The following is an 18,813-nucleotide window of genomic DNA, read 5'->3' on the forward strand; positions in this document are numbered from 1 at the left end:
GGGGGACTGAGAATCCGCATTTCGCGATCGAGAAGTCTCTTCATCCTCAGCGGGTGATGGTGTAGTGAGCAATGTCCAGTCACGGAATAATCGGTGCGACATTCCTCGATGGCACGGTGACTCCCGAACGGTACGTGAAGGTTTTGGAAGATAGGTTTGTTTATAAATAAATAAATCTTCTGCTACCAGTTACGATTTTTCCTTTATTTTACTATTCGCACGACGCGTTTCGAGAAATAATTCCCATTTTCAAGTGCGTTTTTTTTGTGTGTATTAAGTTGTTTCTTTTGATGTTGTCAATGTGTGTGAGTGTGCTTCATTTTGTTGACTTTTAAGTTTTCTAATGGTCCATTTGTGTAGAGTCTCACACACACTTAACATCACACGCAACTTGTTGTACACTTTACACATCGAAAATATCTTATATAAGTTGTGTATGATGTTAAGTGTGTGTGAGACTCTACACAAATGGACCATTAGAAAACTTAAAAGTCAACAAAATGAAGCACACTCACACACACTGACAACATCAAAAGAAATGGCTTAATACACACAAATAAAAACGCACTTGAAAATGGGAATTATTTGTCGAAACGCGTCGTGCGAATATCAAAATAAAGAAAAAATCGTGACTGGTAGCAGAAGATTTATTTATTTATAAACAAACCTATTGTATCTACAGTCGCAGGCTTTCAGAAACCATGTATAATGGATCAAATCAGTTTTGGAAGATGATTTCATCCCCATTATCCGGAGTGACATTGATTTCGACAAGATGTGGTTCATGCAAGACAGAGCTCGACCTCATCGAAGCAGGAGAGTGTCTGAAGTCCCGGGGGAGCACTTTCGGAATCGCATTCTGGCTCTGCGGTACCCAGAGACTTCTGGCATGGGCCTCGATTGGCTGCCATATTCTCCGGATCTGAACACATGCGACTGCTCTTTGTGGAGCTATATTAAAGAAAAGGTGTACAGCAGTAACTGCAAAAGCACTGGTGAGCTGAAAGCAGCCGTTCAGGAGGTCATCGACAGCATCGATGTTCCGACACTTCAGCGGGTCACGCAGAATTTCGCTATTCGTCTGCGCCACATCATCGCCAATGATGGCAGGCATATCGCACATGTCACAACCTAAATCCTAGTATCTGTAGTGACTTTTACATGTTGATTAAAATGTATGCACGTCCTAGTTTGTAACTAATTTAAGCTTTTTTCATGTAATTCAGTAATTGTCATCCTCAAGTTACGTTACATACCGCCATGTCAGACGCTACAACTTGTAGCCCTCTAGAGGCAGAGGGCTGGAAATATGTAGAGATGACGAATAAAGATGTATAATATGAATAACGTTTGTTTTACTTAAAAAGGTTCTACAGTTTTCACGTAAAAAATTCGGAGACATCCGTTTTCTGCTAGCCCTCGTACAATTATCATGCAACACGTTTAAAATTCACTGCGCAATATTCATTGCACTACAGTATATCTGCTAACGCTATAAAAGTTTTAGTGGAAAGCTGTTTTTAATCCTAAAATTGACCCACTACAGTGCCTCAGAAAGACACTGTAAAAAAGTATTCTATTGCTTTCAGTGTTATTGTACTTATTATTTTTTGTTAGAGTTTTGTCTGATTAGCTTTGTTTGGCATTTTGTCACCGAATGTGATGAAGACTTAGGTGAAACCCTGGTATATTTTGAAGTATTTATGGAGCAATTGCAAATAAAGTGCTGTTAAAAAGGATCTCGCAATTGTAAACTGACTTAACGCGTTAAATTCATAAAAAGGTGTGTTGACAAGTACGTTATATGTAAAGTTCCACTGAGTATATTCTCGCAGAAATACGTCGGCTTACGTGTAATGATATGTAGTGTTTTGTTGGATAATCACAGAAGTATGGAGACTTGCTCATTTAACTTTCTCGCAACCGATTCCGGAACATACATTGAAAGTTGTGTGGTACCATGTTTTGCGTTTCCGCTGAATTATTCACATTACCTTAAATAGGCTTTTATTTTGCGACATGTGGTGTATTGATCAGTGCCCACGTGTTAGCAGCTGTCGTGATTAGCGTTCATGCGTTACTTCAGTGCTGCGCAATGCGGTGGGTGCTGATAATAGAAGCCATTATCGCCGTGCATGTAGCGAAACAAAAAAACAATTTCGTAAATGTGGCACTTTATTGACATAGTTACGTTTTAAATACAAGCTCAGATGTAGCATTTAAAAGTTACTTCAAAACATACACTGAGGGGATTAAGTCATGGGGTAGCGATACGTATATATATAGAAGGCGGTAGTACGCAGTACGCAACGTATAAGACGGCAGTGCATTGGCGGAACTGCCATTTGTACTCAGGCCATACGTGTGAAAAGGTTTCCCACGTGATTATGGCAACACGACTGGACTTATTAGGTTTTGAACGCGGAATGGTAGTGAGAGCTAGGCGCATGCGACATTCCATTTCTGAAATCGTTAGGGAATTCAATATTCGGAGACCCATGGTGTCAAACGTGTGTGGAGAGTACCAAATTTCAGTCATCACCACGGTCAACGTAGTGGCCGAGGCCTTCATTTAACGACTGAGAGCAGCGGCTTTTGTGTTAACTGAAAGCGTTAGGATCGCGATCGTGAAATATTTCTCTCGTCAGAAGTCTACATTACACATCTTATTTGGGCAAGAGTGGGAAGAGGTAAGATACGTCTTGCAGGAACTGCAATTCAATTTGCACTAGGAGCAAGGCACTTGGCACGATGGCTTCGACACATAATTCTAGAACCACCTCCAGATCGAACTGTACCTTCAACGCAAGCGCTTTATATTTCAAAAAACGCATTTTAACTATGACCTGTTTTTATTTGCATCTTAACTATTGTTACGCTGATACCTCGATTACACATCGATTAGGTTAACTGTTGTTCCTTTGAGTATATGTTTAGCATATGTATATGTACAACATAAATTTAGTGATGTGTGTACAGACATGGATATTGTTGAATCGTTATTTTACAGGTCTACTATAATTCTGTAGTGGCATACTTCCTAAGTCAATGTTATAGTGATGCTACAAACTAATAAAGCAGGGGAGAGTTCCGTGTAATGTACTGCGTATTTGCAACACTCTATTATTTTTAATCATGGAATGTCGATATATTTATTAATTTACTCCACTATGTCGATTGTTATATACCATATTTGTGTGTGTCTTTGGTTGACAGCCTTGAAAATCGACCAAATCAGTAAAACTGCAGAAACATTATCAAAATCGGCAACGGGGTGGTCGGAATACTTCAGAATTTGCTATGACATCTTTAAATTATAGTAACTCAGTCTTGCTGCAGTCACAATCTATATTCGCAGAGTGTCATACTTCATAAATTTCACCGAGGAAAATGGCGGAATGGTTAGCACACTGGACTCGCATGCGGGAGGACGACGGTTCAAACCTGCATCCGACGATTCCGATTTAGGTTTGCCCTGATTTCCCTAAATCCGTCTATGCCACGACGGTTGCTTTGAAAGGGCACGGACGACATCGTTCCGCATACTTCCATCATGCGATGGGACCGATGACATACTTATTTGCTCCCTTCCCCCAAATCAACGAATCAACCATACATTTTGTTAATATTTACCAAGATTTTGCAGAATACGTTGTGACATCCTTACATTACTGTAGTTCTGGCTGTAGGACAATGTGCTCATTTTAATACACACACACACACTATGACGTCACACACACAGTGATTTTGCGATGACGTAGATTTGCTATGCAGTAAGAGTTTTGTTTGTTTAAATACTTTTTGTGCTATCTATTTAAGGTTTAAAGTTTCAGCAATAGCACATTTGTTGTTAAATGAGGCATTTCAGAAATTTTTTGACTCAGGATATCGACATAATTTATTAAACAATGTGCTGTAGAAGTTTTTAGCATGGTTTTTGCGTATGTCTGGGGATGGAGATGTAGGTATTTGGAGAAACAGCACAAATGCAGTAAATTAGCTAAAAACTGTAAAAAGCAATTAAGTATGTCTCTTATACTGCTTGGGAGGGGGGGGGGGGAGAGGTGCTGGGCCCTGCTGATGCTTCGTGATGATCCTTGCACAGCAGTACCACAGGACCTCGAATGATGCATTTTCTGTAGTTATAAAAGATGACGGGGAGTGAGGAGAGCATGAATCTTAGAGATCCAAGAGATAGGGGGAGAGGAGGGAGGAGGGAGGAAGGGGAGAAGGAATGTTGTGGGGGGTGAACTTGAATATGACTTGACACCGGAAGTTCTATTCTCGAGTCAGAAAGACAAATTTACAGTAGCCATACACATCAATATATACGAGGGCCGTTCAGAAAGTAACCTCCGGTTGATTTAAAAAAATACACCAAGTTAAATAAAAATATTTTAATATATACATCTTACAACTACATCTTTGCACTATTTTTCTACATAGTCTCCATAGCGATTGAGGCACTTATCGTATCTCTTCACAAGCTTTGAAATTCCTTCTGCATAAAAATCACCCGCTTGTGCCTGGAGCCAGCCTGTGACCGCATCTTTGAGCTCTTCGTCGTCATCAAACCGCTGTGACCCGAGCCACTTCTTCAAATGCATGAAGAGGTGATAATCACTTGGCGCCAGGTCTGGGCTGTAAGGTGGATGGTTGATAACGTCCCACTTGAAGGACTCAAGAAGGGCCGTTGTTCTGCGAGCAGAGTGAGGACGGGCGTTATCGTGCAAAAAAACGATACCGGAAGTCAGCATACCACGGCGTTTGTTCTGTATAGCCCGTCGTAACTTTTTTATTGTTTCACAGTACACGTCTTGATTAATGGTCGTACCACGTTCCATGAATTCAAGCAACAACACCCCTTTGGCATCCCAAAACACCGTTGCCATCAGTTTTCTGGCAGAAAAATCTTGCGAGGCTTTTCTTGGTTTGGTAGGCGAATTTGAATGTGCCCACATCTTTGATTGTTCTTTTGTCTCAGGGTTCACGTACTTAATCCAGGTTTCGTCACCGGTCACGATTCTGTTTAACAATGGTTCTCCTTCGTCCTCATAACGTGACAGAAAGTCTAATGCAGAGGCCATTCTTTGAGTTTTGTGGTGGTCGGTAAGAATTTTGGGCACCCATCGTGCACAGAACTTACGGTAACCCAATCTTGCTGTCACTATCTCGTACAAGAGAGTCTTAGAAATCTGTGGAAAACCAATAGACAACTCCGACATTGAGAAACGTCGATTTTCACGAACTTTTGCATCAACTGTCTGAACGAGTTCGTCAGTCACCAATGATGGTCTACCACTCCTCTCTTCATCATGAACGTTTTCTCGTCCACTTTTAAATAAACGTACCCATTCACGGACAACTCCTTCACTCATAACTCTTGGTCCGTACACGGCACAAAGCTCACGATGAATAGCTGCTGCAGAATATCCTTTGGCTGTAAAAAACCTTATGACAGCACGCACTTCACATTTGACGGGGTTTTCTATTGCAGCACACATTTCAAACTGCCACAAAAACCAAACTAGCGCAGGTACGACGTTCACTCGACCACGGCTTGATGCCGACTGACCTGTTGAGTGCGTGAACGCACAGATGGCGTCGCTACTCCCCCCACAACCCGCACTGTGACCAATCGGAGGTTACTTTCTGAACCGCCCTCGTATATTGTATTTATATTACATGTGCCCAGTACTTTGCAACCTCCAAGGCGCTTGGAGTGGCTTGCAGGAGATCAATCTTCGTGCAGGATGTAGGGCACAAAAGGCACTGGAGCATGTGGCTTGTGGTTTGTTCTTGTCCACAATCACAGGACGTATCTTCTGTTATGAAGCCCCATCTCTTCAGATTGTCTCTGGATCGTCCAACTCCTGATCGTAACCTGTTTAAAGATTTCCACACCAGACAACTCTCGTTGTGTCCAGGTGGTAGTTGTTCAGCTTCTGCCGTCTGCAAGTGAGGCGTCGACTTCTTCCATAACTCCAGCCTTGCCTTCTCTGGTCAAATGGTGAGCTTCTCGGATGTTCTCAGGAAGCTCTCTCGCGATCTCAGCCGTTGCTGTGGTGCATTTTGTCCGTGCAGTGGATGGGCACTGTCCTGTTCCACTTTCAGTCTCTCCTTGTTGGCAGCCACTGTTCTGCGTACCCAAGGTGGCGCTATTCCAGCCAGGCAGTAGAGCTTATCATTTGGGGTAGGTCTTAAGCAACCTGTGATCAATCTGCAGGTTTCGTCGAGAGCAATGTCTACTTGTCTGGCATGAGATGACCTGTACCAGACTGGAGAAGCGTATTCAGCAGTAGAAAAGCACAGTGCCTTTGCAGATCAGCGAATAGTTTGCGGATGTTATCCCCAGTGTGTCCCCGCTAGTTTGCGAATTAGGTTGTTTCGAGCGGAGACTTTCATTTTGGTGTTCTTGCAGTGAGTTTTGAATGTCAGAGTTCTATCGACAGTGACTCCCAAGTATTTAGGTGCGTGATGATGCTGCAGTTGGATGCCTGACCGTGCAATATGTAGCTCACGATTATCTTCCCTGTTCCTTAAATGAAAGGCGCACACTTGTGTCTTCGAAGGGTTTGGTCTGAGTTGGTTCCGACTGTAGTAGCTCGACAGTGTTCTAAGTGCTGTTGTCAGGTATCTTTCGTTATCTGAGCTCGCTAGGCCGCTGTACAACAAATGATGTTTCAGATGCCCTGAAAGCGACCACTGCTGAGTGGTTAGTACATTCTCAGTCTCAGTACGAAGCTTTGTGTGTGCAGAACCAGTGCGGTGTACTGTTGGTACTTGTAGAGTGGTGCTGGTGAGAGACGTAACAGGTGGCTCGGTGTTGCAGCCGCGGCCATGCCGGACGCAGCGCCGCCGCCCCCGGGCCGCCTCATAGACGCCATCGGCGAGGGCGCCACGGCGCTCATGTACGCCTGCCAGCAGGGCCGCGACAAGGAGGTCCGAGACATACTCGCCGCCAAGGTGAGCACGGCCGCTGCAAGCTGATGCTCCCCCTGTGCTCTCCCTACCTACCTACCTACCTGCCACACTTCTTAATCGTATCGTTATCCATACACAAGTGTGTGTAAAATGCTTGTTTGACCATCAGCTGCTTTTCTGATTTAAATCCTAAATATCGACTGGTTTCAGTCACAGACCATCTTCACGGATTAGGGTTAAAACAGTTTACGCCACAACGTCACATCTGTCACTACTTAAATAATGGCCATGTCACATACATAGGCCATGCCATGTAATCCATAACACACAGGACTTTCAAAAGCAAACATAATAGTGACGTGGGAAACAATGTAGTCCTGCTTTTGCGTCTTGTTTCGCATTACCATGTTTGCCTGCAAAAGTCCTCTGTGGTATACTGCAATTCATAACATGCTCTTCATATGAGATGTGGCCATTATTTAGTAATGACAGATGGCGAAACAGGCTGAACTATTGGGAAAGGCAGAAAAGAAAAGGAAACACTGATGGTGCAACAAGGAATGTGAGGAAGCGGTAGAGACTCACAAGAAAGCCTGGAGAGACTGGAGCAGCAAGAAGGACCCGCAAAAATGGGAAGTCTTCTTAGGAGCAAGAAAGGAAGAGGCCCGAACAATAAGATTGACCAGAAGACAGAAGATGAAGCAGGAACTGGACGAAATTGAGTCCAACTTCAGGAAAATACAACAGCAGACACTTTTTCGGGAAATTCGAAAACAGTCTGATTGGATTCAAGGGTAGAGAACTGTTTATAAGAGATAAGAAAGGGGAGCTGGCTGTTAGTACGAAGGAGAACTCTGGGATTTTTGCAGAGCACTTTCACGATCTGCTGAACTGTGAATCACCTGAAGAAGAGCTGGAACTGGGGACTGACACAGAAGGGAGAGAGCCACGCCCTCCAACCAGGGATGAAGTTGCACATGCCATAAGCGATCTGATGAATAATAAGGCAACTGGAGAAGATGCTATAGCAGCCGAGATGATAAAGTTGGGAGAACAAAGAAGTTGCCAGAAGGATGGAAGAATGCAATTGTAGTACCAATACATAAGAAGGGGGACAAGAGAGATGCAAACAACTACAGAGGAATATCGCCACTAGAAGTTGGATACAAGGTGCTGTCAAAGCTATTGCTCAAGAGAGTAGAAGAACAGGTGGAAAGTACAGTTGGCGACTACCAGGCGAGATTCATGAGGGGAAGACGATGTATAGAACAGATATTTATCCTGAAGCAATTGATAGAACACAAGGCCTTAAAAAGCTAAAAAGCAGTAATAACCGTCGAGGACTTCACAAAGGCATATGACTCCATCGACAGACAGACTCTTGTTGCGATCCTGAAGAACAGAGGACTTGATGGAACTACACAAGAACTCATAAAAGCAAGGGCGACATTCAGAGGAGCACTGTCAGAAGAATTTGAAATCAAGACTGGTGTTAAACAGGGAGATGGATTGTCACTATTGTTGTTCAATATAGCACTGGACAAAGTAATCAGGCAGTGGAGAGCAATAAACGAGGAAATGGGAATACCAAAGACCCACGTGGGGGACAAAAAGGACAATAGGGCTCAAGTGGACTGCCTAGCCTTTGCAGATGACATAGCAATAGTAAGTGAGACGGAAGAAGAGGCAAGGACACAGCTCGACAACTTAAGTAACGTAGCCATAAAGGTGGGACTGAGGATCGCCTATAACAAGACAAATACATTAAACACCCCTGCAAACTGGGAAACACCAGAAGGCGCTGTGCAAATGGTGGACAAATTTAAATACCTGGCCGTCCACTGTGGCCTAGCGGTTCTAGGCGCTTCAGTCCGGAACCGCGCTGCTGCTACGGTCGCAGGTTCGAATCCTGCCTCGGGCATGGATGTGTGTGATGTCCTTAGGTTAGTTAGGTTTAAGTGGTTCTAAGTCTAGGGGACTGATGACCTCAGACGTTAAGTCCGATAGAGCTCAGAGCCATTTCAACCATTTTAAATACCTGGGAGAATTTATAACAGGAAGGAACAGGAGCAAGGAGGGAATAACAGAGAGGATAAGGAAGATGAGGTTAGCCGTCTGCATGACAAGAGAGAAATACAATAAAAAGAATATATCCACAGAGGCAAAGATAAGACACTACAAGGCAACGATGAGGAATTTAGTATTATATGCTGCTGAGACGATGACAGTAGGAAGAAATGGGGCAGAACGACTAGAGAAAGAGAAAAATACTGAGAAAAGTACTAGGTCCCAAAAGAGGTGGAGAGAGGTGGACTTGAAGACCCAGGGAAGAATTGTACCGGAACATGAGAACAATATCCGGGGAAATCAGGGCAAGGTTTGCTGGACATGTAGTTAGGATGAGTATGTACAGAATGACGAAGAGAGTGTGGGAAACAACAGGGAGGACAAGGGGAAAGACGGGAACAAAGTGGGTTGTTGAACTACGGACTGATTACCGCAGAAGTTAAGTCCCATAGTGCTCAGAACCATTTGAACTACGGAAGGACTCGTTGGAATTGGGGATCAAGGTCGAAGGAAAGGAATATTGGAGGAACAAATATACACCGACCAATATGCCGGAGATCAATGACAGAGAAGAATACAGGAAAAGATTGGAGTGGAACCGACAGGAGAAACAGAAACTGAAGATCTCGGAAGAATAGCGGGAGAGAAGAAGAGAAAGAATGAAGAGGTTCTGGGAAAAGAAGAGGAAAATGCAATCCAAGAAGGGGCTACCCGTGGTTCTACAGAGGCCGTAGCGCAAGAAGAAGAAGAAGATAATAACACATGTGATGTTGTGGCTTAAAGTTTTTTAACCCTAACCCGTGAAAATGGTCTGTGAATGAAACCAGCCGATATTTGCGTTTTAAATAAAGAAAGCAGCTGATGAATTTTGTACATTACTTGACAGCTGTTAATAGCCACTTTCCAAAAATGTATAATACACAGATGTCTCACAGGTAAGACCTCTGGACAAAAAATAGTCGTCCCATAGAGGCTTGTGGAGCAAAACGCACAACCAGCAGTGTTGGATCAACCTGAGCCTTCGATACAACTTGTTTCCATTACATAAAAATATAAACATCCATTGCGAATTCTTAATAATACTCAAGCTAACGGAACAACTACAGGAAATTGCAGGTTTCAGACATGGACAGACTAAAATCTGAACTCACAACCACAAAATGACGAAAATCCATACATATTATAAAAATGTGTGTGTGTGTGTGTGTGTGTGTGTGTGTGTGTGTGTATGTGTGTGTGTGTGTGTGTGTGTGTGTGTATGTGTGTATTTGTGTGGATTTATCTCCATGTCCTCCTAAACCACAAGATCAATTTCAACCAAACTTATATCCCGTACTGTCAGGCATCAGCCTCTATGGGGTTAACAACCACCTAACTATCATATTACAGGAGATATGACATCATAAACAATCAAATGTGCGAAAAACTGCCGCATCGTGCATGATGTTTAAACGTATCACTTCTGTCCTATTAGCGGTATTCGCAATTATCTTTGTACGCTATAGACACATATGCCGCTACGTGCACCTACAGAAGTATATCATAGACATCTTAGCCAGTACCCATGGCCACCACCATGCAGCAAAATTGTGCTGTGTAGCTGAGGCCATGGGCATTCTTGCTGTTGTAGCGGCATGTGGAAGTGGGGCTGTGTGGAGTTCTTCTGTCTGCACTTTGGTGTTATCTCTTATTCACTTACAGCAATTACACTTTTTTTAAATAAATACAGGAAATTGAAAGTAGGATATTATAAATTGATCGTGTAACTTAAGAAAATAATAAAAAAACACAAGACACGGTAGATACACACTACTGGCCATTAAAATTGCTACACCATGAGATGACGTGCTACAGACGCGAAATTTAACCGACAGGAAGAAGATGCTGTGATATGCAAATCATTAGCTTTTCAGAGCATTGACACAAGGTTGGCGCCGGTGACGACACCTACAACGTGCTGACATGGGGAAAGTTTCCAACCGATTTCACATACACAAACAGCAGCTGACCGGCGTTGCCTGGTGAAATGTTGTTGTGATGTCTCGTGTAAGGAGGAGAAATGTGTACCATCACGTTTCCGACTTTGATAAAGGTCGGATTGAAGCCTATCGCGATTGCGGTTTATCGTATCGCGACATTGCTGCTCGCGTTGCTCGAGATCCAATGACTGTTAGCAGAATATGGAATCGGTGGGTTCAGGAGGGTAATAGGGAACGCCGTGCTGGATCCCAACGGCCTCGTATCACTAGCAGTCGAGATGACAGGCATCTTATCCACATGGTTGTAACGGATTGTGCAGCCACATCTCGATCCCTGAGTCACCCGATGGGGACGTTTGCAAGACAACAACCATCTGCACGAACAGTTCGACGACGTTCGCAGCAGCATGGACTATCAGCTCGGAGACCGTGGCTGCGGTTACCCTTGACGCTGCATCACAGACAGGAGCGCCTACGATGGTATACTCTAGGACAAACCTTGGTGCACGAATGGCAAAACGTCATTTTTTCGGATGAATCCAGGTACTGTTTACAGCATCATGATGGTCGCATCCGTGTTTGGCGACATCGCGTTGAACGCACATTGGAAGCGTGTATTCGTCATCGCTATACTGGCGTATCACCCGGCGTGATGGTATGGTTATACGTGTCGGTCACCTCTTGTTCGCATTGACGGAACTTTGAACAGTGGACGTTACATTTCAGATGTGTTATGACCCATGGCTCTACCCTTCATTCGATCCCTGCGAAACCTTACATTTCAGCAGGATAATGCACGACCACATGTTGCAGGTCCTGTATGGGCCTTTCTGGATACAGAAAATGTTCGACTGCTGCCCTGGCCAGCACATTCTCCAGATCTCTCACCAATTGAAAACGTCTGGTCAATGGTGGCCGAGCAATTGGCTCGTCACAATACGCCAGTCACTAATCTTGATGAACTGTGGTATCGTGTTGAAGATGCATGGGCAGCTGTACCTGTACACGCCATCCAAGCTCTGTTTGAGTCGATGCGCAGGCGTATCAAGGCCGTTATTACGGCTAGAGGTGGTTGTTCTGGGTACTGATTTCTCAGGATCTATGCACCCAAATTACGTGTAAATGTAATCACATGTCATTTCTAGTATAATATATTTGTCCAATGAATACCCGTTTATCATCTGCATTTCTTCTTGTTGTAGCAATTTTAATGGCCAGTAGTGTGGATATCCTTCCATCAACACCACCTGTTGAAGGCGATTTGGTACTGAATTTTATGTCCAGCGTCCACGTGTGATGCTACCCATTTGAGTATTACCCACATGAACAATCCTCTTTGGGAAAACTCGATTTGTTCAGTCTGTGCGGATCTAATTTATATGCTGTTTGTTAGAGTTCTGTGTGAGTTGATGTTTGTTAGGTTCCATAACTACTACTGCGACTAGGTTGGTTTGTAAACGAATTCTGCGTGGCTTTGGAACAATATCCTGCCGCAAAGTAATTTAGTTAAGTTATATACTGATCCTACGTAGTGTTCCTACATTGCCTGCTTAAAAATGGTTCAAATGGCTCTGAGCACTATGAGACTCAACTGCTGAGGTCATTAGTCCCCTAGAACTTAGAACTAGTTAAACCTAACTAACCTAAGGACATCACAAACATCCATGCCCGAGGCAGGATTCGAACCTGCGACCGTAGCGGTCTTGCGGTTCCAGACTGCAGCGCCTTTAACCGCACGGCCACTTCGGCCGGCATTGCCTGCTTAGCTGAGTGGGAATGTGTTTACCTACCATGCACTGAGCCCGGGTTCGATTCGTGGCCAGGTTGGAGGTTTTCTCCACTCATGGAGTGGGTATTGTGTTGTTTTCTTCATCATTTCATCATCATCACCGATACGCAAGTCGTTCAATGTGGCGTCGCCTGAAATAAGTCCTGCAACCCGGCGGCCGAACTCCCCTGGTTGAAGCCCCCCGGCCAACAAAGCAACACGATGATTTCATTTGTAGGAGAAATAATAAGCCAACACTCACCTATTATTAATCTAGTAAAAACATTTTTGTAGAATAAAACTAGACTTTTTTGCGTAGTCGTTTCATCAATTTTGTATAATTGTGTAATCTTCATGCTTCTGATGTGTTTGATTTTGCTTGCTTACTTTATATTTAATTTATATTACATTCATATTATTATACTTACAATTATGTGTTTATTTACGTAACTGCTTAACAATGTTGGGTATAGATTTAACGTGGATTCTAGAACAATATCTATCTACTGTCTATTCTGATTACTTCTACTTTTAATTAGATTAATTTATAGTAAGATATAAATTGCAATCTTTGATTAATGCTTACGTGAGTGATTGTGCATGTTTTTCATGTTTTGTATTATGTATGTTTTGTGTGTCAGTGTTGCTGCTGTAACTCTGTTCATCGTCAGTACTGGAGCTGCTCCAGCTCCCTATGCCGGCTTGTCTTCATCTTCTGCGCCTTCTGTATTGATGGGTCTCTGTTTGTATATGTCATGTTCTGCGTACGAGATGTTCATGGCTATTGCGCTCCGCTATATTTGGGTTCCTGAGTGGATCGTATAATTCTGTTTCCGGTATGTGTTCTATGTTATTCCGTAATCTAATGCATTTCAAAAGGAAGTGCTCTGGGGAATCAATTTCCAAGCATGTGAAATGATTTCTTTCTACAAGGTATGCGCTGCAAGTACGTGGGATAAGTACCATGTCCAGTCAGAGAATGAACCATGCGTTGGCCACGGTTGACATGGCGCAACCGTAACCGCTCTCAATATGGGGGAAAATGAATAGACTCAGTGGCTCTTACCACTGTGGTCCTGTTCTTTTTGCCAAGTGTCCTTATGCCAATGTGCTGTCCAGTGATTTGCAACACTCTCTCAGGTCTACCCATCTTCAGCCAATACTTTGCAGCCTGATATCTGATGGTTATATCGAGCGTGTATATTCCAAGCATCACATACAGCGAATCGAGTGATGTGGTGCCAAACGCCCCAGATAGTCTCCTCTGCCCCCGCCTAACAGTGATCCTTTTCAGAATGAGATTTTCACTCTGCAGCGCAGTGTGCGCTGATATGAAACTTCCTGGCAGATTAAAACTGTGTGCCGGACTGAGACTCGAACTCGGGACCTTTGCCTTTCGCGGGCAATTGCTTTACCGTTTGAGGTACCCAAGCACGACTCACGACCCGTCCTCACAGCTTCAATTCTGCCAGTACCTCGTCTCCTACCTTCCAAACTTCACAGAAGCTCTTCTGCGAACCTTGCAGAACTAGAACTCCTGGAAGAAAGGATATTGCGGAGGCATGGCTTAGTGATCCTTTTCGTGATGATTTAAAGCCTTTCATGAATCTTAGCCAATGTATTTAACAAGCAAATTGCGGTGAGACCTGGCGCAATGTTTCCGACTGGATACTGTCTCGTCCTCGTGTTTTCTTCTTTTTCAAGCCAGCAGTTGATAGCGCGACCTTTTCTCGCGCAAACGGACTGGGACGTTTCTGTTTCGTAATCCCTCTACATTGTCTCCCTGAGATACGTGTATGCTTGTGTATCTGTTCGTGGACCGTCATCGGCAAGGTGCGAGAGGCAAAGGTCCCGAGTTTGAGTCTCGGTCCGGCACATAGTTTCAATCTGGCAGGAAGTTTCATATTAGTGCACACTACGCTGCAGGGTGAAAATCTCATTCTATGATGAATCTGTTTACTGCGAGTGCCAGTGATGTTATGTACAGAAATGTACTCCTGTATGGAAAGGTTATTGCATTTCACTGCGTACCTTAAGTGAGTTGTATGTTTCGATAATCTCAGTGATGCCTTTTCTCTCGTTTTGGTTGAATATGTATTTGTCTGGCAGACACAGTAGTTGTTTACATTCCGAATATTCTTAGATGCTAAGGTAAAACTTACATCAATTGCTAAGGTAGCACAAACAACATTTCAACGGTATTTCTTAGTTATTCACCATTGTTAAGTTTTTTTCCAACTAACTAAGTCTTTCTAGATCAATAAAAAAGCGTTCCACACCGAACTGTTGAAGAAATTTACATCGTAACGTTCTGGCTTATCATTTAAGAACCTGTTACCACGTAGGTACAATCTTTGAAATGTAAAGAACCTTGTGTGAAAGTCTTAAGTGATAGTGGTGTATTTACTCTTGTGATCTGACTGCACAGAGAAATACATATTCAGCAAAAATATAACAGCATCAGTGAGATCTTTTAAACATACAACTGACTTATGGTACACAGTGAAACAAATTAATCTTTCTATGCAGAAATAAAGTTCGGTGGAATTAGCTCACTGGCGTTAGCGGCAAATAGACCTCACAGGGGAAACTCCCCACCACACCACCCTCAGGTTTAGTGTTAACACAGTCCAGTGGGTGGCCCGTCAGAAACTGAAAACAGATTAAGCAGGAAAACTGGAAGAAGGTGTACTGAAACGCCAAAAAAGAAGTAAAATAGAAACAGCGAACGTTCCAAGCTGAAGAAGTGCAACATCAAGTGAATTTGCCTAAGAACGGCGTTGTGGCGATGTGATCGGTGTTGGACTGCGAGAGGGGAGATCCGTGTTCAAGTCTCTCTCGTGCCTCCTTTTTTTTCACAGGATTATGAACCGTCCATCCGGCCATTGACGTGTCTATTAGCCGAATTCACATTTGTGTCTGGGTCGTGGGGTAACATCTGTTTGCAACAGCGAGGTGTAACGGAGGGATCCTCAGACATACATACTTCCTCTTTGTTCTACGCAATTATCACATGTTACGTTCGCCTCCGTAGCATAGCGGTAGCGTTTCCGCTTATCACGCAGGGGGCCTGGGTTCGATTCCCTGCAGGGGACTGGGTGATGTGTGATTTTCATCATCATTGACCCGCAAGCAAGTCGCCGAAGCGGCGCCAACTAAAGAGGACTTGCAATACGGCGGCCGAACTCCCCCGCATGGGGTCTCCCGGCCGACAACGCCATACGATCATTTCATTTCATCACATGTAACGCTCTTGCGTTTCGTTTTGGGAGTTTTGACTCTTGAATTCCTTTGTTGTAACGTAGTTCACACCCGTTTAATTCTTGTTTTCATTTCTGTGAGAGATCTACGCGGCATCTCACCTACTCTCATTATTCATCACATTTATTTGCGACGGTGATATATTCTTACCACGTGACCCGTATTCTAAGACCAACATATAGCATGAAGTTGGCAAGACCGCAGAAAGAGGACAGCCACGTCAGTGACCGGATGGACAGTTCATAATTTTGTGAAGAAAGAAGGGACATGAGGCGGATTTGAACACACATCTCCATCTTTGTAGTCCAACATCATGAGCACACAACGACGATGCCTCGGTTCTTGCAACTTTCTCGATGTTGCACATGTTAAACTTGGACCGTTCAGTGTTTCTGTTTTGCTTCTTTTTTCACAGTTTAATACACCTTCTGTTTTTGTGCTTGAGCCGGTCGGAGTGGCCGTGCGGTTCTAGGCGCTACAGTTTGGAACCGCGAGACCGCTACGGTCGTAGGTTCGAATCCTGCCTCGGGCATGGACGTGTGTGATGTCCTTAGGTTAGTGAGGTTTAATTAGTTCTAAGTTCTAGGCGACTGATGACCTTAGAAGTTAAGTCGCATAGTGCTCAGAGCCATTTGAACCATTTTTGTGCTTGATCTGTGTTCCGTTTTTGACTGCCTATGCAGTGAGTCATTTTACCACTAAATCTGGGGGTGTGCAATGGCGAGTTTCCATTGTCAGCACACTCCGAAAGAATCTACGCTGAAGAACCATAGAAAGTGGTACTCCCATTCAATATCGTGTAGGGCCCTCGCGGCAGGCAGAAGTGCCGCAAAACGACGTGGCAAGCACTCGACTAAAGTGTCAAGTAGTGCTGGAGCAAACTGACACCATGAATCCTGCAGTGTTGTCCATAAATCCTTAAGAGTACGAGGGGGTGCAGGTCTTTTCTGCACACGCTCCACACCGTTACAGAGCCTCCACCAGCTTTAACAATCCCCTGCTAGCATGCAGGGTCATGAATTCATGAGGTTGTCTCCATACCCGAACATGCCCATCCGCCCGATACAATTTGAACCGAGACTCGTCCGACCATGCAACATGTTTCCAGTCATCTACAGTCCAATTGCCGCGCGGGATTAACCGAGCGGTCTAGGGCGCTGCAGTCATGGACTGTGCGGCTGGTCCCGGCGGAAGTTCGAGTCCTCCCTCGGGCATGGGTGTGTGTGTTCGTCTTTACGATAATTTAGGTTAAGTAGTGTGTAAGCTTAGGGACTGATGCCCTTCGCGGTTAAGTCCCATAAGATTTCACACACATTTGAACATTTTTTTGAATAGTCGAATGTCGATGTTGAGGGGACCAGGCGAGGCGTAAAGCTTTGTATCGTGCAGTCATCATGGGTACAAGAGTGGATCTTCGGCTCCGAAAGCCCATATCGATTATGTTCCGTTGAATGTTTCGCACGGTGATACTTGATGACAGCCCAAAATTGAAATATGCAGCAATTTGCGGAAGGGTTGCACTTCTGTCACGTTGAATGATTCTTTTCAGTCCTGTTCTTGCTGAGACCTATTGCTCCTACGACGACTATAACACCACGTTCACACTCAATTAAATCCATTATAATAGCAGTGACCGATGTAACAACTGCGCCAGACACTTGTTGTCTTATATAGGCGTTGCCGACGGCAGCGCCGTCTTCTGTCTGTTTACATGTCTCTGTATTTGAATACGCATGCCTATACCAGTTTCTTTGGCGCTTCAGTGTATGATCAAAACTTATTGTTCTCGTACTTGTAACTGCATAGCGCCTGATGATGGCAGCACGCCGCCGAAACATGTGATAATAAATATTCTCAGAAAGGGACCGAAGAAGAAAAATTATTTTATAAATTCATCTTAAGGCTTCTGGCAACGGCCTTGCCGCAGTGGATACACCGGTTCCCGTGAGATCACCGAAGTTAAGCGCTGTCGGGCGTGGCCTGCACTTGGATGGGTGACCATCCAGGCCGCCATGCGCTGTTGCCATTTTTGGGGGTGCACTCAGCCTCGTGATGCCAATTGAGGAGCTACTCGACCGAATAGTAGCGTCTTCGGTCAAGAATACCATCGTAACGACCGGGAGTGCGGTGTGCTGACCCCGCACCCCTCCTATCCGCGTCCTCCACTGCGGATGGCGCGGCGGTCGGATGATCCCGATGGGCCACTTGTAGCCTGTAGACGGAGTGTTTTTTTTTTTATTGTAAGGCTTCTGTTCCGATACAGCAGACGGTACTGTACCGGCACACGGTAGGTACGAGGTACAGATGGCGGCCGTGTGTCACACGTGTTGTTGTTGTTGTTGTGGTTGCCGGCAGCCGGAGGCGGCGCTGGAGCGCGACCGAACGCGCAAGTCTGCGCTGCACTACTGCGCGGAGAACGCGACGGCGGCGTGTGCGGACGCCGTGCTGCGGGCGGCGCCGCAGCTGCTGGACTCCGCGGACGAGGACGGCTACACGCCGCTGCACCTGGCCGTCATCGCGGGCAACGCGGCGCTCGTGCGACACCTGCTGGCCGCCGGCGCCGACGTCGACTGCCGCGACCTCGAGCAACACTCCGTCGTCCACTGGGCCACAGGTGAGTCGCGTAGATCTCTGACGTAGCGCTAGAAGGGCGGTTACAATGTCTTCACATTTTTCGTCAAAGTTCAAGATGGCTGACAACAACAACTCGTTATTAACAGCAATAGTTGCGTGTACCACAATTACACTATGTGAACACGCAGAAGAGAAGTGGGGGAAAAAAAGGAAACGTACCTGTGTGAAGCCGTCGTTTTT

General features: G+C 44.7%; 1 pseudogene; it reads left to right on the forward strand.

Annotated features, from left to right (window-relative positions):
* Nucleotides 1-17,907: 17,907 nt before the first annotated feature.
* On the forward strand, nt 17,908-18,025 carry LOC124725569 (annotated as a pseudogene).
* The last annotated feature ends 788 nt before the right edge of the window (nt 18,026-18,813 follow it).

Source organism: Schistocerca piceifrons, chromosome 1 (assembly GCF_021461385.2).
Source record: "Schistocerca piceifrons isolate TAMUIC-IGC-003096 chromosome 1, iqSchPice1.1, whole genome shotgun sequence".
Lineage (NCBI taxonomy): Eukaryota > Metazoa > Arthropoda > Insecta > Orthoptera > Acrididae > Schistocerca > Schistocerca piceifrons.